Raw genomic sequence first — 18,596 nt, forward strand, 5'->3', positions numbered from 1 at the left:
ACCCTGCTTAGCATCACAGTGAGGAAAAGGCTTGCACCCTCAGGACATGGTGACTAATATGCGAGGTAAAGTTACAAAATCACTTAGAGCAACATGGTCTGAGGGGGCCAGACCCTTACTCACTTAGAAGCTAAGCAGTATTGTGCATATATTCATGGGTGCCAGCTTTTGATTTTCGCTATGAGTGGAGAAAGTACCTGAGCATGTTATTCTTGCAGCTGGTCATTTTTTCCCATTTCCATGCTGCTTAAATGTGGTTATTTGGGGTCATGCTAGTCACCAAGAGACTAGCAATAAAGCAAGGCACTTGGAGTATGGGACAGGACATTTCAGCACGGCCAGTTAGGCCACACCATTGTGTCATGACCATTTCACCGCAGGTCCTATTTGGGCGCGCCCAGGATGTTTTGGTACGAGAGGTCCCAATTGGCACGGCATGAACCTGCAGGCACTTTGCATTTTGTAATCTGGATTAAATGTGAAAAACGTTTATTTACTGCAACCTTATAAAACAGGGTGGGACATGTATTACACTGTCATTGCAGAATTAAACACGTATTAAACATGAAACATGTATTTACTGCAGCATGATAAAAAAGAATGGAACAGGTATTAAACCATCTCCGGGCAACATTATACAACTGAAAAAACAAAATAAAAAAAGATCTGCGCTGAAGGCTGCCTCCAAAAACCCTGGCTTTCAGAGGTTGAAAGCACAGCCCTTAACCATTAAGCTACAATGATATTATTGTTTCTTTTTTTCACTAGTTTCATACTTAGCCTTTTACAATTGTACATATTAAATTGTAAGCTAAGTATGAAATGTATGTACAATGAAGCACTTTACAAATAAACAAATACTCTTACTAAGCCATTGTGGTGCAATGGTTGAATGCAAGTCGTTGAACTCTGGCTGACCAGCGTTCAAGCTTTTTTAAAAAAATTGAAAAAAGTATATTTTGGTAAACACTCTGTATTCTGGACTATGTGGTCTTAACAGGCATGCCTTTGACCCAGGTGGCCTCCTTCATGGAAACATTTACCCAATCACTGCATAAATTTAAGAAGGTCTTTTGAGCTGCACTACCTATTGGTTAATAATAGTTGTGCATCTTCCATTTCACAGGAGCCAGCGCAAACACTCAAGGCAGGGGCTTTCCACACAGACCCAGTATTCCCTTAATATATCGCGCTACTTTTGGACTTTGAAAACGGCGGGGGCAAGTAGACACCACTCCTATCCAGCACTTTATTCTCCTTTTCCCCAGCTGAATAAAACATATTTTGCTATGTTTCTCCCTCCTCTGTTTCTACACAAGGTACCTCCTTCTTCAACAACTTACTGTTCACCTTCTGCCATTCAACCCAAACAAATAGAGGTGCAGGAGTCATCATGAATATAGCCAAGTTACATGTCTTGTATATATTTTTATATGGCACACGTCACTTATTATTTGGAAGATGATCATTCAGATTTCCTTTTTACTTTGCATTTTGGGACACTTGATGGACAGAAAAAAATTACAAGTCACAAAATGCACAAAAATACAAGAATTGGATGGGCATATTCCGAATTACATGGAGACATGCACACACACACACACACAAACACACACACCCAACACACACACCCACACACACTGACACTGAAAACTCACATGTGCGCAAACACTAACACTCGCCTTCACAGAGAAAATGCACACTTCATGCACAATCCCTCAAACACACCTTCACACCATACACACATGCGCTCACATCAAACACACACAAACATTGCATGCACACCTTCTCAGATGACATGCACACCCTCACACCACACATTCCACCTTACACTGCACATATAGTCAAAGGATTACACCATATCTGGTCAACATTATAAAACAGAAAAAAAATTATTTAAAAAAACACATTTATGCTGAACACTGCCATCGGAGATCGTTGGCATGCAGGAGTTTGAGATGCAGTGCTACAATGATGTTATTGTTTGGATTCTCACACGTTTCATACCTAGCCTTTTATCATTGAAGATTTTAAATTATAGGCTAAGTATGAAATGTATGCCCCTGTGAAGCACTCAGCCATTGTGGTGTAGTGGTTAAATGTTGGCCCTTGAACTCTGGCAGACCAGTGTTTGAGGCTGTATTTTTTTTACTTATTTAACTAATTTAATTTAATTAAAAGAAAAGCAACGCAACTGGAAGGTGGCGAGGTTTGTTGCAGTGTAGTCCTGTGATCTTATTTGGCATGAGGACAGTTGGACGTGACTGCAATGTCAGCCACATTCAAACATCCCCTGCACCAAAATAATGACGCCAGAATGGCTTTTGCACAAAAAGGGCATGCCAAAATGGGCGCTGCAGTGAAATGGCTGTGCCAAATCTGTACGCAGCAAAATGACGGTTCCGATAAGGGGTGTACCACTTGGAGCACGCTGCCAAAGCAAATTCTGTGGCCCATGGCAAATAATTTAATCTCACAGCGCATTGCCTAAAAACGTTGTGAGTTCTCAAAGCCTGCAATACGAAGACCACGGCCAGTGGTTTGGTAGTGTTTTAAAATGGACAGTGGCAATGGCCAAGGGTCCTGCCCACTGACCATGGCCGGGGACTATGCTAGTGGTCTAAAAACGTTCTAAAAATCTTAGGAATAACAAAACCCTTGAAATTCAAGGAAACAACTTTATTTGCAGGGACGTTAAGTTGAGCAATACATTGTAACTAAACCTTTGAAATTCAAGGAAAAACTTTTGTTGCAGTGATGTTAAGGTGAGAACTTAAATTCAACTAAAGCCACCTTAACTCCGTGCCCCCTGTTGCGCATTCTATGACCACAATAAGACATCACTAAATGCATTACAATGTAAATTGCATTAAGCATGGCCTTTAGCCATGGTTATTGTGCATGGCCAAATATATTTTAACACATGAATGGGTACTAGTTATGGTCTTCAGTTATGGACAGAGGTCACAACCTTCACCCCTGTACATTGAGTATTTTAAAACACTAACAGGCTACCCACCGTAGACAAAACACTTTGGGCCTCATTCCGAGTACGGCGCTAACCAATGGCGCTATTAACGCCTTGGTTGACGCCGTACCCGGACCGGCAGCGCCTTGGTGGATGGCGGAATTACCGCCCCATTCCAAGGTTGGCGGGGCGGTAATTCCCCATTCACCAAGGCTCTTCCCCATTCCCAAATGAGCCCCCATAGGGCTCAATGGGAATGGGGAAGATGCAAATAACGGTGACCGTTCATTACGGTCACCGTTATTGGCTTGGAGGCCCCTTTGCGCCCTCGACTTGCTCAAAGCAGGCGTTAAGGGCGAGGGCGCAAAGGGAACTCGGAGTATGGCGGTAAGGGATTACCGCCACCGGTCTCGTTACCGGTGGCCGCTATCCCTTACCGCCATACTCGGAATGAGGCCACTTGTTTGCATATTTACTTGACTTTTTAAGTGTTTACATTTATATGTACTGTTGATGAATAGAATGTTATTAAAGTGTTACAGTAACTGTGTACAAAGACTACACTCAATCTATCCAAAAATAAATATTTACAAGACTACTGTCCACTTATATATGTACATATGTTTTTTTTTAGAAAACAGTTTTATAGCCGCTGCTACCAAGGATGCATGCATGGCTAAATGTGGCAATGACTGGTGGGGGCGGGAGCTTTACCCAGGGCTTAACGGCAACTATAATGAAACACATAAGGATATGTATTTATTTTTGTTAACACACACTGAATGGAAAGGATCAATTGAAGGTCTTTTATCCATAACTACAGTATTTGTTTTTATTGTCCATTTTTATATCTGAAAAGTTGGCCATAAAAAGGACTGTTTTGGTAGATAAGTAAAAAAGAGGTAAGGACTGGGAAGATAAAAACACTAGGATTCAAACAAATAACAAAAGGTATTCATATTTAGTACACTTTACCATATACCTAGCATTGGCAATTGCCGCATAATCTGAAAGCGCCTTACCCAAAGAGCCTATGGTGCCACCTCCCACCTCGATCAAGCTGTGACAGGTTTTGAACATCACAATAAAGTTAGAAAGATCAGGTGCAGGGAAGATGGACTGAGGTTTGGATTGTATTTGGTGGAAAATAGCTAGTAATCATGATGGAAGTCTGTGGCACAGGTAATAATTACTGATGTGCTGATCGAGCTGCATGTGTTTTGACCTTATGTGTCACATGAGCCTTCCTATATGATTCATTCACTTCATCCCAATGAACGCAGACAAGATGTTGAATTAACACAGATGTTTCCAAGCTATGCGACAGCTTGTGTGAAGGCCTACTCCACAAAACCTTACCACAAAAATTGTACATAACCTCTTTGATCTCCTTTTGCTGTGTTGGTCCTTTACACAGAAATATTGCCAACTGTCAGAATTTCTTTTTTGGGCCATTGCTTCTTCCATAGTGGTAAAGCTGAAGCCACCCACACCACCTCATCACTTGCTGGGGGGCATAGTCATTTTGAAATGCAGGACCGTGGATGAAAAATAAATACTGTAAAAATACACAGCACAATACGGACTCTGCCACTTAAAACTTAACAAATAAAAAAATAACAAGCTAAAATATCAAAATATGACAAAGTACAAAACACTGGACAATGGAGAAAGGTGAAAAAGGAATGGATAAATCAAGCTACTGCTTTTAAAAGTTCCTCAAGTCTTACAAAGAAGTTAACCCACCAAGAGACAAAAAGCAATGACAGACAAAAGGAACAAGGTGCTTGGATGAGGGGTATAACTGTGGTTAAGCTATATTGCGAACCAGTATGTGTTTTCAGTGCATGCAGGTATGCCCAAGTGCAATGATGTGTTTGCGCTTAAATTATTGACCAATCGCCTAAATGAACAAGAAGATGTGCCTGCACGTAGCCGTAGCCACAAGGATAAAAGAAAATACATCGTACAAAATGTACTCTTCCAGCTCGGTTGAGGAAAAAGAAAACAAGCATGAGCAATGCAGTGAAGAAAAGGCAGAAACGCTACAATTTTGCAAAGAAGATAAAGACAAAAAAGCTCTAAAAAAACATAAGACCGAGTAAAATCAATATTGAGGTATGAACTTGTCCCAATCCTTAGATACACCACCTCCCACAGCTACCCATTGGTGGCATAGATCACAGATAACGCTCATAACTTAGACATTGGCAAAAAGTAAAACTGGAACATGTTGACTTGACACTGCTGCCCACGTCAAGGGTTCATTAACTGCTGGTAGCGTCACACTGGTGAAATCACCTACTGAACGCAGTGCCAATTTCTATTCACATAACACATGAGCCCCAAGCATTTTTTTTTAATGGTGGTTATGCAATTTCCAATAAGCATCATCCACATCATCCCAGCAGACTCACACCAGAACATTAATCATGATATATATTCCCAATATTTCTGACAGAACATTAGAAAGGCCATCTCTTTGTGTTTTCTTGCACAATGTGCACTTAACATCCTCCGCCTCACTTTAAAAGCATGGCCTGTAATCTGCGCACAGGAACCTCCTGTAATAAAGCACCACTACTGCTGCTGTATTCATGTATAGACATGTTCTAAAGTCCAACTGGTGAGGAAAATAAACATAAAATAATGTCATCTCTAAAAACACAATGCCACAAAAAATAAAGCCTCCTCTCTGAACCTCTCTAGCTCTCACAAAGGATCCACACCTCCACCTCCTCAAGGCCGACCAGAATACCCTACTCCAACATTCTCTGTGTGCCCATGGTAAGAAGAACTAGAGTGTTAGACCAGAAAAGTAACCCTATAGTCGAATGATACGTATAATATGTTGGCCAGAAGCCAATCGCATCATGTGACAAACACTGCAATCAAAGAATTGTCAATGTAACCAAAGGGTGTCCATTTTGTGAAATGTCAGCCATTTGCTTTTTTCTTTTCTGTCAAAATGCTTTGCAAAATGTATTCCATGCTTTAGACTCACACACCGTGCGAGGCCACGACTTGAACACTGAAACACTAACATAGACAAGAATGTCAAACTGTGCAGAAATACATTGTTTTTCTCTTTCACTAAGTCCTTTAAATCAAGCAGAAGGCACATCTAATCAGCAGACCAGGTGCTGGTTTGTCTTGCAAGCGCTGTTGTAAAAGGCAGGTAAACATGAATTATATTCTCCTAACGGTGCTCCTTCGTGGAGAGTGGTATTTTTTGCTTCAGGACTATCTGACCCTTAGCTCATGAGCTGAAACACACAGATAACGTAGTATGGAATGTTTCTCTGCTAAGAACATGATATCCTCGCTGAGCCAGAAACTCCATGTTCCCCATAACAGAAAGCTGTCTCTGCTGGCTTTGGTAAAATAACTATGTTTAGGCTGAATTAAGACTTGTCATAACGTGTCATAATTGTCATAATTGTCAATCACTAAACCCTAGCGTGTATGAGATGTATGTAGGCGGGTCAAACTGCCTTAGCAAAGGTGATGTCTAATGCATATATATTGCTGCTTGAGCATTGTTCGCTCTCTCTCACATCTCACGGTATTTGGGAACACATTTCGTGAGGCGGTGAGACCCGGTCGGCCGACTGAGAAATAGTTTGAAATGAACCAGACTTGTTTGGAAAACGAACCTTGTGTCTGACGTGTCATTATAGTATATGGTTATTGTGCCTTAGTTTCCATATGCGGTCTAGCAAAAATGGCCCCTGAACAGGGACCTTCCCTCTAATGCTCCATCGTATACGTTGAAGTTGAAGAAGGCAAAAACTAATTGAGGATGAAGCCATCGAGCCGGGATCGGAAGGTGTTCGGGGCGCCACTGTAGAAGTGTTGAGAGACTCCTCTGCAGATCTGTACACAGCCGATCCCTGATCGACAAGCGGTGCCCAGACAGCATCAAGGCGAGGGTCCTGGAAAGAGGCAGATTGAGCCAGACACGCAGTCACAACGATTCTTATTTGCGTCTGTATATGGGCGAATTGCGTCCTGAGTGACGAATTAGTTGATCAGGTGAGTCGTGCCCCGATTCTTAAACGTCCTGATATTGGTTGAGTGTTGCTCTTGAAAGATCAAACGCTCGGGGAAGAAAGGGGTAAGAATTAATCATGCCTGGGAAATTGTCTTCCTGTTTAGTGAGTTTTTTTCACTGCGGTAGACAATCTTTGGAAACTGGCTAGGTCGCGCCACCCGAAGGCTTGCCAGCACACGAAATGTATATGAAGTACGGTATTGGGGCAATAGTGTTTAATGCGATTTGGCATAGGCAGACCAGATGCGTATCTGACCTTCAGTGGCCTAATAATGGGAGCTTTGAATTAGCACATATAGAACACCTAGAATCAGTATTGCTACGCAAAAAGGCCCGACCCACAGCATTCTACGTTGTAAGAGACTGAAGGAAGGAAGCTAATCTCCATTTGAAAAGTAGGGAGGTACACGCATGCAGACATAAAACGAATGTAGAGAAAGTGCTAGAGCATGACCAACATCAGCAGACAGAAGCCATTAGGAACATGGACAGGGCTTTCCAATTAGATGTACAGAAAATATATCGTCAGCAAGATTTGCATACATCAGATGAACTAATAAACAAAATATTAAATGAGCGAAGAAATGAACATCAAAGTACTGACCCAGTTGTACCTCCTCCTTATGTACCTCCCATTCCCGTTATTCCATCTGCACCTGTAGTAAGCAGTTCCTCTCCCCCTGTGCCTGTGACATCATTTCCTCCACCGCCGCCAGAGCATGAGTTAGCTGCTTTAGCAGGCAGTTCTACAGAGATGGGGCCTGCGCAAGGAAGCATTAGACAGACTGGTAGCACGATTAGCAAAGGAAGGAAAGAAGAACTGAAAGAATGGGCTGAAAAGTATATTGATGATGACAATGAAGTGGCTGTGCAAAGTTCCATATCTGATCATAGAGGCCTTGCTGAACAGCAGGTATTATTAGAATGGATGGGGAATTATCTTGTGAAAATATGGGGTGATTTGACCAATACAGTGGTGCCACAAGAGTTGCGCTATTTGGTTGTTCTTTCGAATTTGCGAGATAATGCGACAAAAGAACGAGAACATGTAGGCCAAATATTTGTGTATAAGCGAGAACTTGATCAATTGCATAAAGAATTATTGAAAAAAAGATAAACTGCATATGTCGTTTGTCCAGCAATGGTTTTTGCCACCGTTGAAACCTGTTAGTGAAGAAATGCGGATTTGTACGCGAGATGCGCTTAGATGGATTACGGATGCCGCCATTTCCCCAATTGAAGTGCATGATATATTTAGTCAGTATACACCAGAAATGCAGAGAAAAGTATTACAGGTTATGGTAGAGTACCTACAAGATGAATGTATGAAAAATAAGATATGTTGTCTCGCTGATCTAATGACAATTTATAAAAGAGCATTTTCGCCTGAAACTGGAACAACTGTTTTTTCACTTGATTTAGCTTTGCTGCTTAATAAACAAATGAATGTAGAATCGCCTAGCTTGCAATTACCCATGAGGGAGATGCCTCCCACGTTTGTCCCGAAAGTAGAGGTTGCTGCCTCTGGAGGAACTCCAGCGTGAACAATAGAAGCTCATTATATTGCACAGCTTGTACATGCCCCTTTTTCTAGGCAAGAGGTAAATACTATAAAGCAAACAATCCCTGATATTAGAAAAAACCCGGCAGGATTCTATAAGGAAATTGAATCTGTTTTGAATTCATCTGTTTTTACATTGAATGACATTGGTTTATTGTTTCCTGTGATTCTTCCTGTAGACATATGGAAACAGGTTAGAAATATAAGTGACGCGCCGATGTTAGGCGAAACATGGGAGAATTTGACTAGAATTGATAGTGAGAGAAAGGCTGGAGAGAAGCCACCGCAGGTAATGTTGTCTCTACCATTGTGAGTAGTAGAAAAATTGAAAACTTTGGTGCCCGAGAAAAGAATAGTTTGGGATAAATTGACTGCTTGTTTGCAGGGCAAAGAGGAAGGAGCGACGGATTATTTTAATCGATTTGAAGAAGTATTTTCAGACTTTAGTGGTCAAGATCCAAACACTGAACCCGGGAAGAGATTGTTTATTGATAAGTTTGTGCGAGGGTTATTACCGAAAATTCAAAGTTTAATAATGACATCTGAAAGTGCATGGCAAGCAAAAACACAGAGTGAAGCATTACATAAGGCTCAGTATTATGAGAACAGAGTAAATTCAGAAAAGTAAAAGGAACTAAGGGAAAAAGGGAATTTGAAAACAAGAGTACCGTCACAGCAAGTATGGAACAATAATAGAGGTGGTGGGAACGCACCGTCCAGAGTCCAATTTACATTAACGTCCAATGTGCAAGGGATCCAATAGGGATTAATCAATGTGCCTATTGTAGACAAGAAGCCCATTGGCGAGCACAATGCCCGCATATACAGAACAGACTTTTCAGAGAAGACAGAATAGAGGTTGTCCGGGAATACAAGGACACAATAAAAACCAAAGAGCGCCTCAATTTCAGGAAAATCAGGGGAATCAGAATCAGAACAAACAACGGAACAATACAAACGGTGGGAATATTATTATTTTTTTTTTTATTACTTGTGTATATCAAGTTTACTTGATTTTACAAGGATTCATTTTTTTTTCCTGTGTTCTAAGTTCTTTTCTTTCGTTTCACTATTGTTGGTTTCAGGTTATTCTGTCCAGCTGGCGTTGTCAATGTTTGCCTTACTGCACTGATTTAGGGCGGCCTGCAGGATCTTCACTGTGGCAATTGACCAGGATATTTTTTGTCCGCTCATCAGTCGTTGCCATCACTCTTCTACGCTCACGATGTAGGTTTCTAGGAGCGGGCGTAGATATGTTTGTCGCATCTGTAGAGTAGCTGGGCAGCCGAGTAGCAAATGTCGCACTGTCTCCGTCTGATCAGTTTTTTGACATAGCCGACATGTCTTGATGCTCGATTGGCCTCTTACGTGTAGGATCTCGTTTGTGAGCAGCAGATTGAGGCAAGCTCTTAAGAAGGTATGTCTCATCGGTTTACTTGGAAATCTTCACAGCACCTGCATGGTGTCATTTAATTTAATTGGCACGGGTGCGAGGTGGACCAAAAAATTGTTTGCGTTGGCTTTCTCCTGGGTGACAATCCAGTCCGCTTCTGCCATTTATTTATTTATTTTTTACTTTTGTTGGATTCTGAATCAGATCCACTTCCGTGCATGCAATGCGTTCCAGCTGGGTTCTTTTCTCTGATGCCGAGTTGGATATCATCTTGCATCTTCCTTCTTTGATTTCAGTGTCTATCAATTTGTAAAGAGGAAGTGCATCTGGGAGAATTGTTTTCCTGAACAAAGAGATGCTGCAAAATTCCACTGTCGCTTTTAAAGAGGTGAGGCCTAGATCTCTTCTGATGGGTCTGTCTGGGTCAATTTTGGGAGGTTCAGGATTGCTTTCCAGAAGACACCCTTCAGTTTTTGCCAGATGTTATCTGGAATGGATAGCATTGCGTCAGCGCCGTATGTTAGTGCAGGGACCACTTTGGCTTTATAAAACTTAAGTATTGGTATCAGAGAAAACCGGCCATATCTTTTGCCAGGACTCTGGCCTGTGTAGTCAAGGAGTGGACTTTTCTCCAGAGTTCCTTTTGCATACTCTTTTCTGAGATTGTACTATCAATCATTGCTCCCACTTATCTGATGTTTGTGACGGTTTCGACATTGACTTTTTCCAGAGTCTAGTGGAAGGTTTTGGATCTTCTCGGGTTTCGTTCCAGGATGAGGACCTTTGTTTTTGCTTTGTTTATCAGAAGGTTTGCCTTCTTGATGTACTCTGACAGGTTGTTCAACTGCCTTTGCAGTCCAATCTCTGTTCTGTTCAGCAGGGTGATGTCGTCGGCGTATAGCAATCGTTGCACTGAATCGCCACCTATTTTTTGGGGGGAAATCTCTGACGGCTTGTCCAGAGTCTTTCAGGTCGCCAATGAACGCTGTGAATAGTGCCGGTGCCAGAGGACAGCCTTGTTTCACTCCTCTGTTTGTTGGTATTTCTGCCGACAGTAAACCATTTTTATTCAGTTTTAACCTCATTATTGTGTCCTTGTGTAGAGCTTTTATTGGTGCAAGGATGTTTTCCGGACATCTTCAGAGTTTCAGCTTTGTCCACAGTTTCTCTCTGTCCACTAAGTCAAAGGCTTGCGTTAGATCTATAAACGCGAGAAATGCTCTGGATGTGCCTTCGAGTGTTTTACTCTTGATTATGCTGAGCAACATGATGTTGACTGTTGTAGTGGAGTTTTTTTGGTTATCCGGCTTGAAAGGGGTCCGTGCGTGGTGCTGTCTTTGCCCAGTCTTGGAATATTTTTAGCAATAGCATCCCGAAAATGTTTCCGATTGTGTCTAAAAGAGCGATTGGTCTGTAGTTGCATGGGTCTGACCTGTCGCCTTTTTTGTAGATTGGGACGACCGTTGCCGTTGTCCACGATCGCAGGATTTTTCTTAAGTTTGAGCAGTTGTTGAAAACCCTGCTGAAGAAAGGTGCCCAGTTTTCTGTGAAATTTTTTAGATCTATGTTTGTGATCTGTCTGGTCCTGGGGCTCTGGAGGTTTTCATTTTGTGTATAATTACTGTGAGGTCCTCTTCATCAGAGACGTCTATCCATGGTGATTCTTGGTTATCTTTTGGAGGATTTCCCTTGGCCGGTTCTTGAAACAGTGATTCAAAGTGGTCCTGCCATTTCTCTTCACTGACGTTGTTTGTTGGAGGACAGTTATTTTGAGCTCCCATAAGTTTCATCAGCTTCCAGAATTTTTTTTCATTTTTGCCTGCCATGTTTTTCGGGATTGTCTCAGAGTCGTTTTGATACAGTGTGGCTTGGTGGCTTTTTATCCACGATTTGTATTTCCTTGTTTCAGCTACAAATTCTTTTTTCAGGTCTTTTGAGTTGGAGTTTTTCATGAGCCTTTTGAGGCGTCGGATTGCTCTCGTTTTGACACCACCTGTTTGTCGTTTTGGTGGGTTTTTGTCCCGCCCCATCAACATGTTTTTTTAGTTGTTATTTTGTAGGGACTCAGGAGAGGTTGACAGTCGACACTTGGCCTAGAGGTTTCGTATTTTGATGTTAGTTGGTCTATTCTTTCTGCCGTCAATCTGAGTCGGTTGCCTTGCGTGTTACTTTCGACATGTAGGACCATTGAGGTTTTATTCACGCCTGTGGATTTTCATGTGGCTAGCAAGAGGTTATGGTCGTTTGCGGCAGTCTGGATTACTTCGAATGATGTCATTTCCTTCTGCATTTCTTTGGACTCAAAGATGTAGTTGAGTTTCCCCTTCTGCTTTATTCTTTCCCATGTTGGAATTCTTTTTGGGTTTGGGAAAGTTTTGGCCATATTGAAAAAGCCCTGTGTGATCATTAGTTCGTTCCATTGTACGCCTCTTTCTTCTGCTGGTCGCTTCCGAGTGATCTTTTGAGCTGTTGCGATTTTCTCCTGGCATTTGGCGTTCAGGTCTCCACATATAATAATATGAGCAATTTGTTTTTCGACATAGATGTTATCGATCTCTTTTTCAATGGTCTTTATGAACTTTGCGTTCGAGATTGCTTGCGGGTTCCAGTAGACCACTATGATGGCAATTTGGGTCTTCTGAGTTTTCTGTTTTTTTTCCCCATGTTTTGCCCAGTTCAGGATGGACGCTAGGTGGTGTTTCGAGGATGCGGTTGTTTCGGAGATGCTGATGCCGCTCCCTGAACGTACTGCCAGTATGATACCCAACGAGGGGCGGCCTAGCCGTTTTTTCACCGCCGGTGCAATGACAATCTCGAAGCCGTCCAAGGACGGCTTTTCAGTGAGCCAGGTTTCCTGTAGGGCTAGTACATCAAACTGGCCTAAGTCGATTCCTCCTGTTTTCGTGAGGTGCTGAAACCCACATGTATTCCATGAGCCTATTTTTAAGTCGAACTCTGCAGCTTCTGTCAGTTCTTCTTCGACCTTCTTGCTGGGCCCACCTTCGTGGACCTCGGATTGCTATTTTTTGGTTGTTTTTCAGACTGCTTTACACAGCCAGGCCCAAAGTTGATTAATTTGGCCTGATTTGTCCGTGTTTGCCAGTGTCGCTTGTTTGATGGGCGATTTCATTTCCAGATCCCTGGTTCTTGCTGGGCGTTTCTTTTCTGCAGGGATGATGGGGTTTTCTGTGTGTCTTGCGGAAACCATCTGCTTTGGTTCTCCTCCCTTGGTCACGTACTTCGGTCCCTCTGCTGAGCACGTTTGTTTTGGTGCTCGTTGACTCAGCGTGATGGTGTAGATTTCTTCTTTATTTGAGTTCGGCCGCCTATTGTTTGTGTACTGTCTCTCCGTTCTTGGTGTATGGTGATGTCTGTCCGGAGATTTTCTATTTTTTTCTTGCTTCCGTGTGTCTTGATCGCTGCTGTTGAACCAGTTTGTCACCAGGAAGCCTTGGTGGTGCAGATAGTCATGGGCTTCTTTGATGTGGAAGTTTGGTGCAGATGATTTTATATGCACGAATGTTTTGGCTTTTGCATTTTTGTGGTACGGCTCAACCAAAAAGAGGTCATCCGATCTCAGGTCTTTTAGTGCTTTGCACTTTCTAAAAATGTGCAGTAATGTTCCTCTATTCAGTGCTATGTATTCCTTGGTCCACTATGTTTGTTCCACTTTGAATATTGTACCAGAAAAGTTTTTTCCGTTTTTTTGTTCTTGTGGGGATGATTATTTTGCTCTCACTCTGGATCCCCTTATTTTGTCGTGTTCGAAGGTGTGTTTGCTTTTCTCCTGGATTCTTTTGCTCTCTTGTATTTGGGTTTGCGATGTTTTCCTTGTGGATCGGGAGATCCTTTCCCTCATTGTTTCTCTTTTTCCTCGAGTGCTTAATAATTGTTTGGATGAGTGGCTGGGGTTATAGGGATGAGTTTCTTTCAGTGTCTTGATCCTGTTGTTTCTGATTTATCGGTGTGCTCACTTGTGAGAGAGGTGCTTCTTTTCTCCTGAATTCGGTCCATCTGCTTTTCCGACACTGAGTCTGGATGTTGAGTAATGTTCATCGCGTCATTGTCCTTATAAAAATCTTCCACTGTGATAGGGGATCTTGATGTCTGCTGGTTCTTGGATATGTCGGCAAAGCTCTCTTTTGTTTTGATGGGCCGCTTCATTAGGTCTTGGGAGTTCTTTTTAGCTTGGATTGAGGAGAGGTTTCGAGCAGCTGTTGGTCTTTTGAGTGAGCTTGGAGGAGCGTTAAGTTTTAGGACTTTTTGATCAATCTCTATTCCGTTTTTAGTTGTCTGTAGTTCTTTTTTGGATGGTGATTTTGCAGAGGCCTGCGCTGAGGCTCCCGGCGTTTCCTTCGCCCGTATCGATTTCGACTTAAAAATGAAAGGTTCCGGGATGGAAGAGTGCTGTCACGTCTCTCTTCTTGGAATACTGTTGAATAGAGTGAAGTTGCTTCCCCGGCTCTGTTTTAGTTTGGGTGAGGGGATTTCGACCAACAGTGGTACTTGGCTTAGGTCCTGTGTTTGTGTTTCTTCATTTTTTGTCAGCTTGATTGTAGTGGGTTGAGTCTCAGAGGTTGGTGGATCAGGGGAGTTCCTTTTGTGTCGGCTCTCTGGTGGTTCTGTGTTCTTGGTTGATGTCGATTTATCCGCTGCTGTTACATATCCTTCCAGGAATATCAGTTTGGTGTGTACCATGGCGAGAAGAGTTGTGTGGTCTTTTAGGGTTTCATTCAGTGACTCGTACAGTTTGCAGAAGGGAGCGAGGGCTATGGTTATGGCCGACATAATTGTTAGCATGTCCGGTTTCTTACTGGGCATTTCTTTTTGGGTGAATGCGAAAGCCTTGCTGCATCTTCTGTGATTGACAGGGGTGTAGGGAGGGGATACTTGGAGCGTCTGTTGCGGGAGTGGTTGGTTGAGCACAGGGCGGCTTTTGTTTGGTTTTGTGGAAGGGCCACAGAGCAGATCTTTTTTCACAGGGATCTGAGTGTGACCGTGATCTTCGCTGGAGGCCCTTGTGTCTGGCAGACTCACTGGTTGGTTGATGTTCATTATTGGGTTTGAGGACTCCTGTTCTTGGTCTTTGTTTGAATACCTTTCCCCCTGCTTTGGGGTTGATGATAGTGGCGCATTCGTTGGGGTAAAGCGTGGTTGAATTGGCCCCGGGCTTCTGATTGCGGAGGGAGGCGTTGAAGGATCGATGTCCGCACTGTCTTGTGAGTGCTGGATTTGGGTTCCTCAGTTTTTGGTGGCCGGATTGTCCTCCTTGCTTGCTTCCGAGTTAACTTCCGAAGATTCGCTTGGCTCTGCTGTTTTTGCTTCCTCATCGTGATTCCCTATCATCTGGGATGGTTGCGGCCTTATTTCATTGTTGAGTCCTATTTTCCTCACTTTGGGGACCGGCACCAGGATTGCCTCCATAATTTCTGCATCCGAAATCTCTTCGGCAGGATCATGTTTTCTTTTGCCTAGATGTTTAAAGAAGTCTTTTAGGGAATTTCCCTGGAAGATATTCTCAGCTTTTTTTTTCGGATTGCGACTTTGCAATATTTTTGTTTGTTTTTTGTGATTCTTTTTGGCATCTACGGGATCTGTGTTTTTTCCCGGATCTGTGTGCTGTCCTTTGTTTTCTACTGCGTTCAGCTGGTCTGTGGTTTTTGTCTTTGTTTTTGGTTTAGATTTCGCAGGCACTTTTTGGTTCTGAAGTTTTTGATTTTGCATGTTGTTTTGCAGGAGGTGAGAGGGTTGAACCCAAGGGCTTCTATGTCCTCCCATTCCTGGCAGTGCTGGGCTGCCCCCAAGCTTATGCCCTCCCTCTGTGGTTCACTGGCTTGAGATGGATCTATGTTTTTCACTGCCTTCCTAGACGCAGTGTCGTTGGTGTCCACTAGAGGGCTCCTCTCCTCAGTTGTGTGAATCATTGTGCTTGTTGTCACATGGGCTGCACTGCTTGCGAGAGGCTGCGTCGTCAGCCGCGGCTCCAGACAAGGAGAGCGGTCAGAGTTGATCTCCTTGATCTCTGCGTCCCTCCACGTCTCTCGACATCACTGCCATTGCTGTCTGTTGCGAGGTAGGTTTGTAGGGCAGAGAGGGTGTGTGCTGTAGTGACGTCTCTTCCACGGGTTCCCGATGTGCATCTTGGCTTTTGCACTTCAAGCCCCCGCTCAGCTGTCATGCGGGCCCTGCCTCATCTACCGTACCCGCCGTCAGCCCTCTGGCCAGCGTATGCGGTATTCGGGGTCAGGGGGACCCGGCTGGTGAGTTTTCTGTTTCGGGGATCATCATGTCTTGAGCTGAGGGTCCCGTTTGCGGCCTGGGAACTGCTACAAAGGAGGCCGGTGAGGTCCCTGACCCCTGAGGGGTCGCCAGGAATGCTGGTGGTTTGAGTCTTGGGGTGAAGTTGGTGCCTAGTGGGCCTTGTGAGCCGACGCTTGGTTTAAGATGTGGCGGTGGACGTGTGCATTGATCATCCAGATCCTTCAGTGCACGCTGTTCTGCCGCCGTAGTTGGAGCCGATTGAAGACGTAGTCGGCCTAGTAAGGGCATGCAGGCAGCGGCTTTTTGCGGATTCGATGGTTTTGAACTTCTCAAGTGTCTTTTGTCACCTTCATCCACTGCTAATGACAATGCTAGTGCCGGGTTTTGCTGATGATTGGCCTCCGGGGGGGGGGCGGGTGCATCCATCTCCTAACTCTCCGGGCCTTGCAGGGACTGCAAGGACTGCAACTCCCTCAGGGACTGGCTCAGTGGCACTGTCAGGGCATAAGAATGGCTCAGTAGGGTTCTCAGGTACACCAGTAATTAGTCCAGTGTCACAACCAATACCTATAACACTAGGTCCATTCACAGAGTCTTGACCATTTCTTTTGAGGAAAAATTGCGGCGAAAATGTATTGGGATTAAATTTATTGAAGAAATTGAATGCAGTCATTTATTGTTCTCCTGATGGAGTGTATATGAGTATATGGGCAGTGAACGACAATGACGTTGGTTGTTTGAAAGTAGAGCCAGTAAAAATTGTTCTGAAAGAAGGAATTACATTGCCGCGTATTCTGCAATATCACATTTGGCCGAGGGAGAAAAAGCGTTGAAATGCATTGTATCAGATTTGATTAGAAGGAACGTAATTGAAGGGGTAGTACTTGTAATAGTCTGATTCTTCCGGTTTACATGAAAGGAGGTAATGATATACTTTAGCATTTTATAATTGATTTACGTGGAGTGAATACAGTGGTTGATCCCCAATTCCCATTAGTCCTGGATGTGCCTACAATTTTGACTATGATTCCAACCTCTGCTTTGTATTTTAGTGTGATTGATCTGAACAATGCATTTTTTAGTATCCCAGTGCATCCAGATAGCAGATAATTGTTTGCTTTTACTGTTGGAGGATGTTCATTTACATTCACACAAATTCCACAGGGCTACACTGAGAGTCCAAGTATTTACAGTAGTGCATTGAAGGAACAATTAGATATGCTTGAACTACCGCCAGACTGTTTATTATTACAGTACATAGACGATTTGTTGATAGCAGCTTACACAGAAGAAATTTGTAAAGAGAGTACAGTTGCATTATTGACACATCTAGCATAACATGGACACAAAGCTTTGCAAAAAAAAATCCAGTATTGTCGAAAGGAAGTGGCCTACTTGGGCTACCTCGTTCCGTTGACACCAGAAAGAATAGAAAGCATCTCTGATATGCCTATTCCAAATACTCAGAAAGAAGTCAGGGCTTTAATTGGCATGGCTTCGTATTGTAGGCAGTGGATCGCTAACTTTTCGCTGATCGTGAAACCAATAGTGGCATTGACAAGGAAAGATGTTACCTTACCTTTGCCATGGAACATGGAATGTCAAGAAGCATTTAACCTGCTCAAAGCTGCATTATGTTTGGCTCCAGTTCTGATCACGCCAAATTACGACAAGTGTTTTAAGTTATTTGTGCATGAAAACAATGGATGTGCTTTGGCTGTTTTGACCCAGGAACACGGGGGGAGAAATAGACCATGCAGTTACTTCTCTTCCATGTTGGATCCTGTTGCATGTGCTTTGCTGCGTTGTTTGTGAGCTGTTGCTGCAGCCGCTGCGTCAGTAAAACAAACCAGAGGAATGGCTTTAGGTCACGCTTTAACCGTAATGGTACCTCACTCAGTGAACGTTCTTTTAAATAAAACGCAGACACAACACCCAACATCAGCCAGATTAACAAGGAATAAAATAGTTCAATTTGCACCACATATCCAAATTAAAAGGTGTTGCGCTTTAAATCCGGCCGAGTTAATGCCCCCTTCAAATGAGAAAGAGGTGAAAAACAATTCCGCCATGATTGCTTAATGGTTACTGAACAAGAGACAAAATGAAGAATTGACCTAAATGACACCCCACAGAGAGAGCCAGATGGAGAACTGTTTTGTGGCGGTTCTTGTTTTAAATTACCAAATGTCACATCAACTGCTGCTTATGCCATCACTAAACTGAAAAGTATTATAGAAAGCAAAAGAATCCCATATAACTCAGCACAAGCTGCAGAAATAATAGCGTTGATAAGAGCATGTGAAATCTCTGTAAATCTCAATGTAAACATATATACTGACAGTCAGTATGCCTTTGG

The sequence above is a fragment of the Ambystoma mexicanum genome, chromosome 8 (genome assembly GCF_040938575.1).
Source record: "Ambystoma mexicanum isolate Mex_15411 chromosome 8, UKY_AmexF1_1, whole genome shotgun sequence".
Classification (NCBI taxonomy): Eukaryota; Metazoa; Chordata; class Amphibia; order Caudata; family Ambystomatidae; genus Ambystoma; species Ambystoma mexicanum.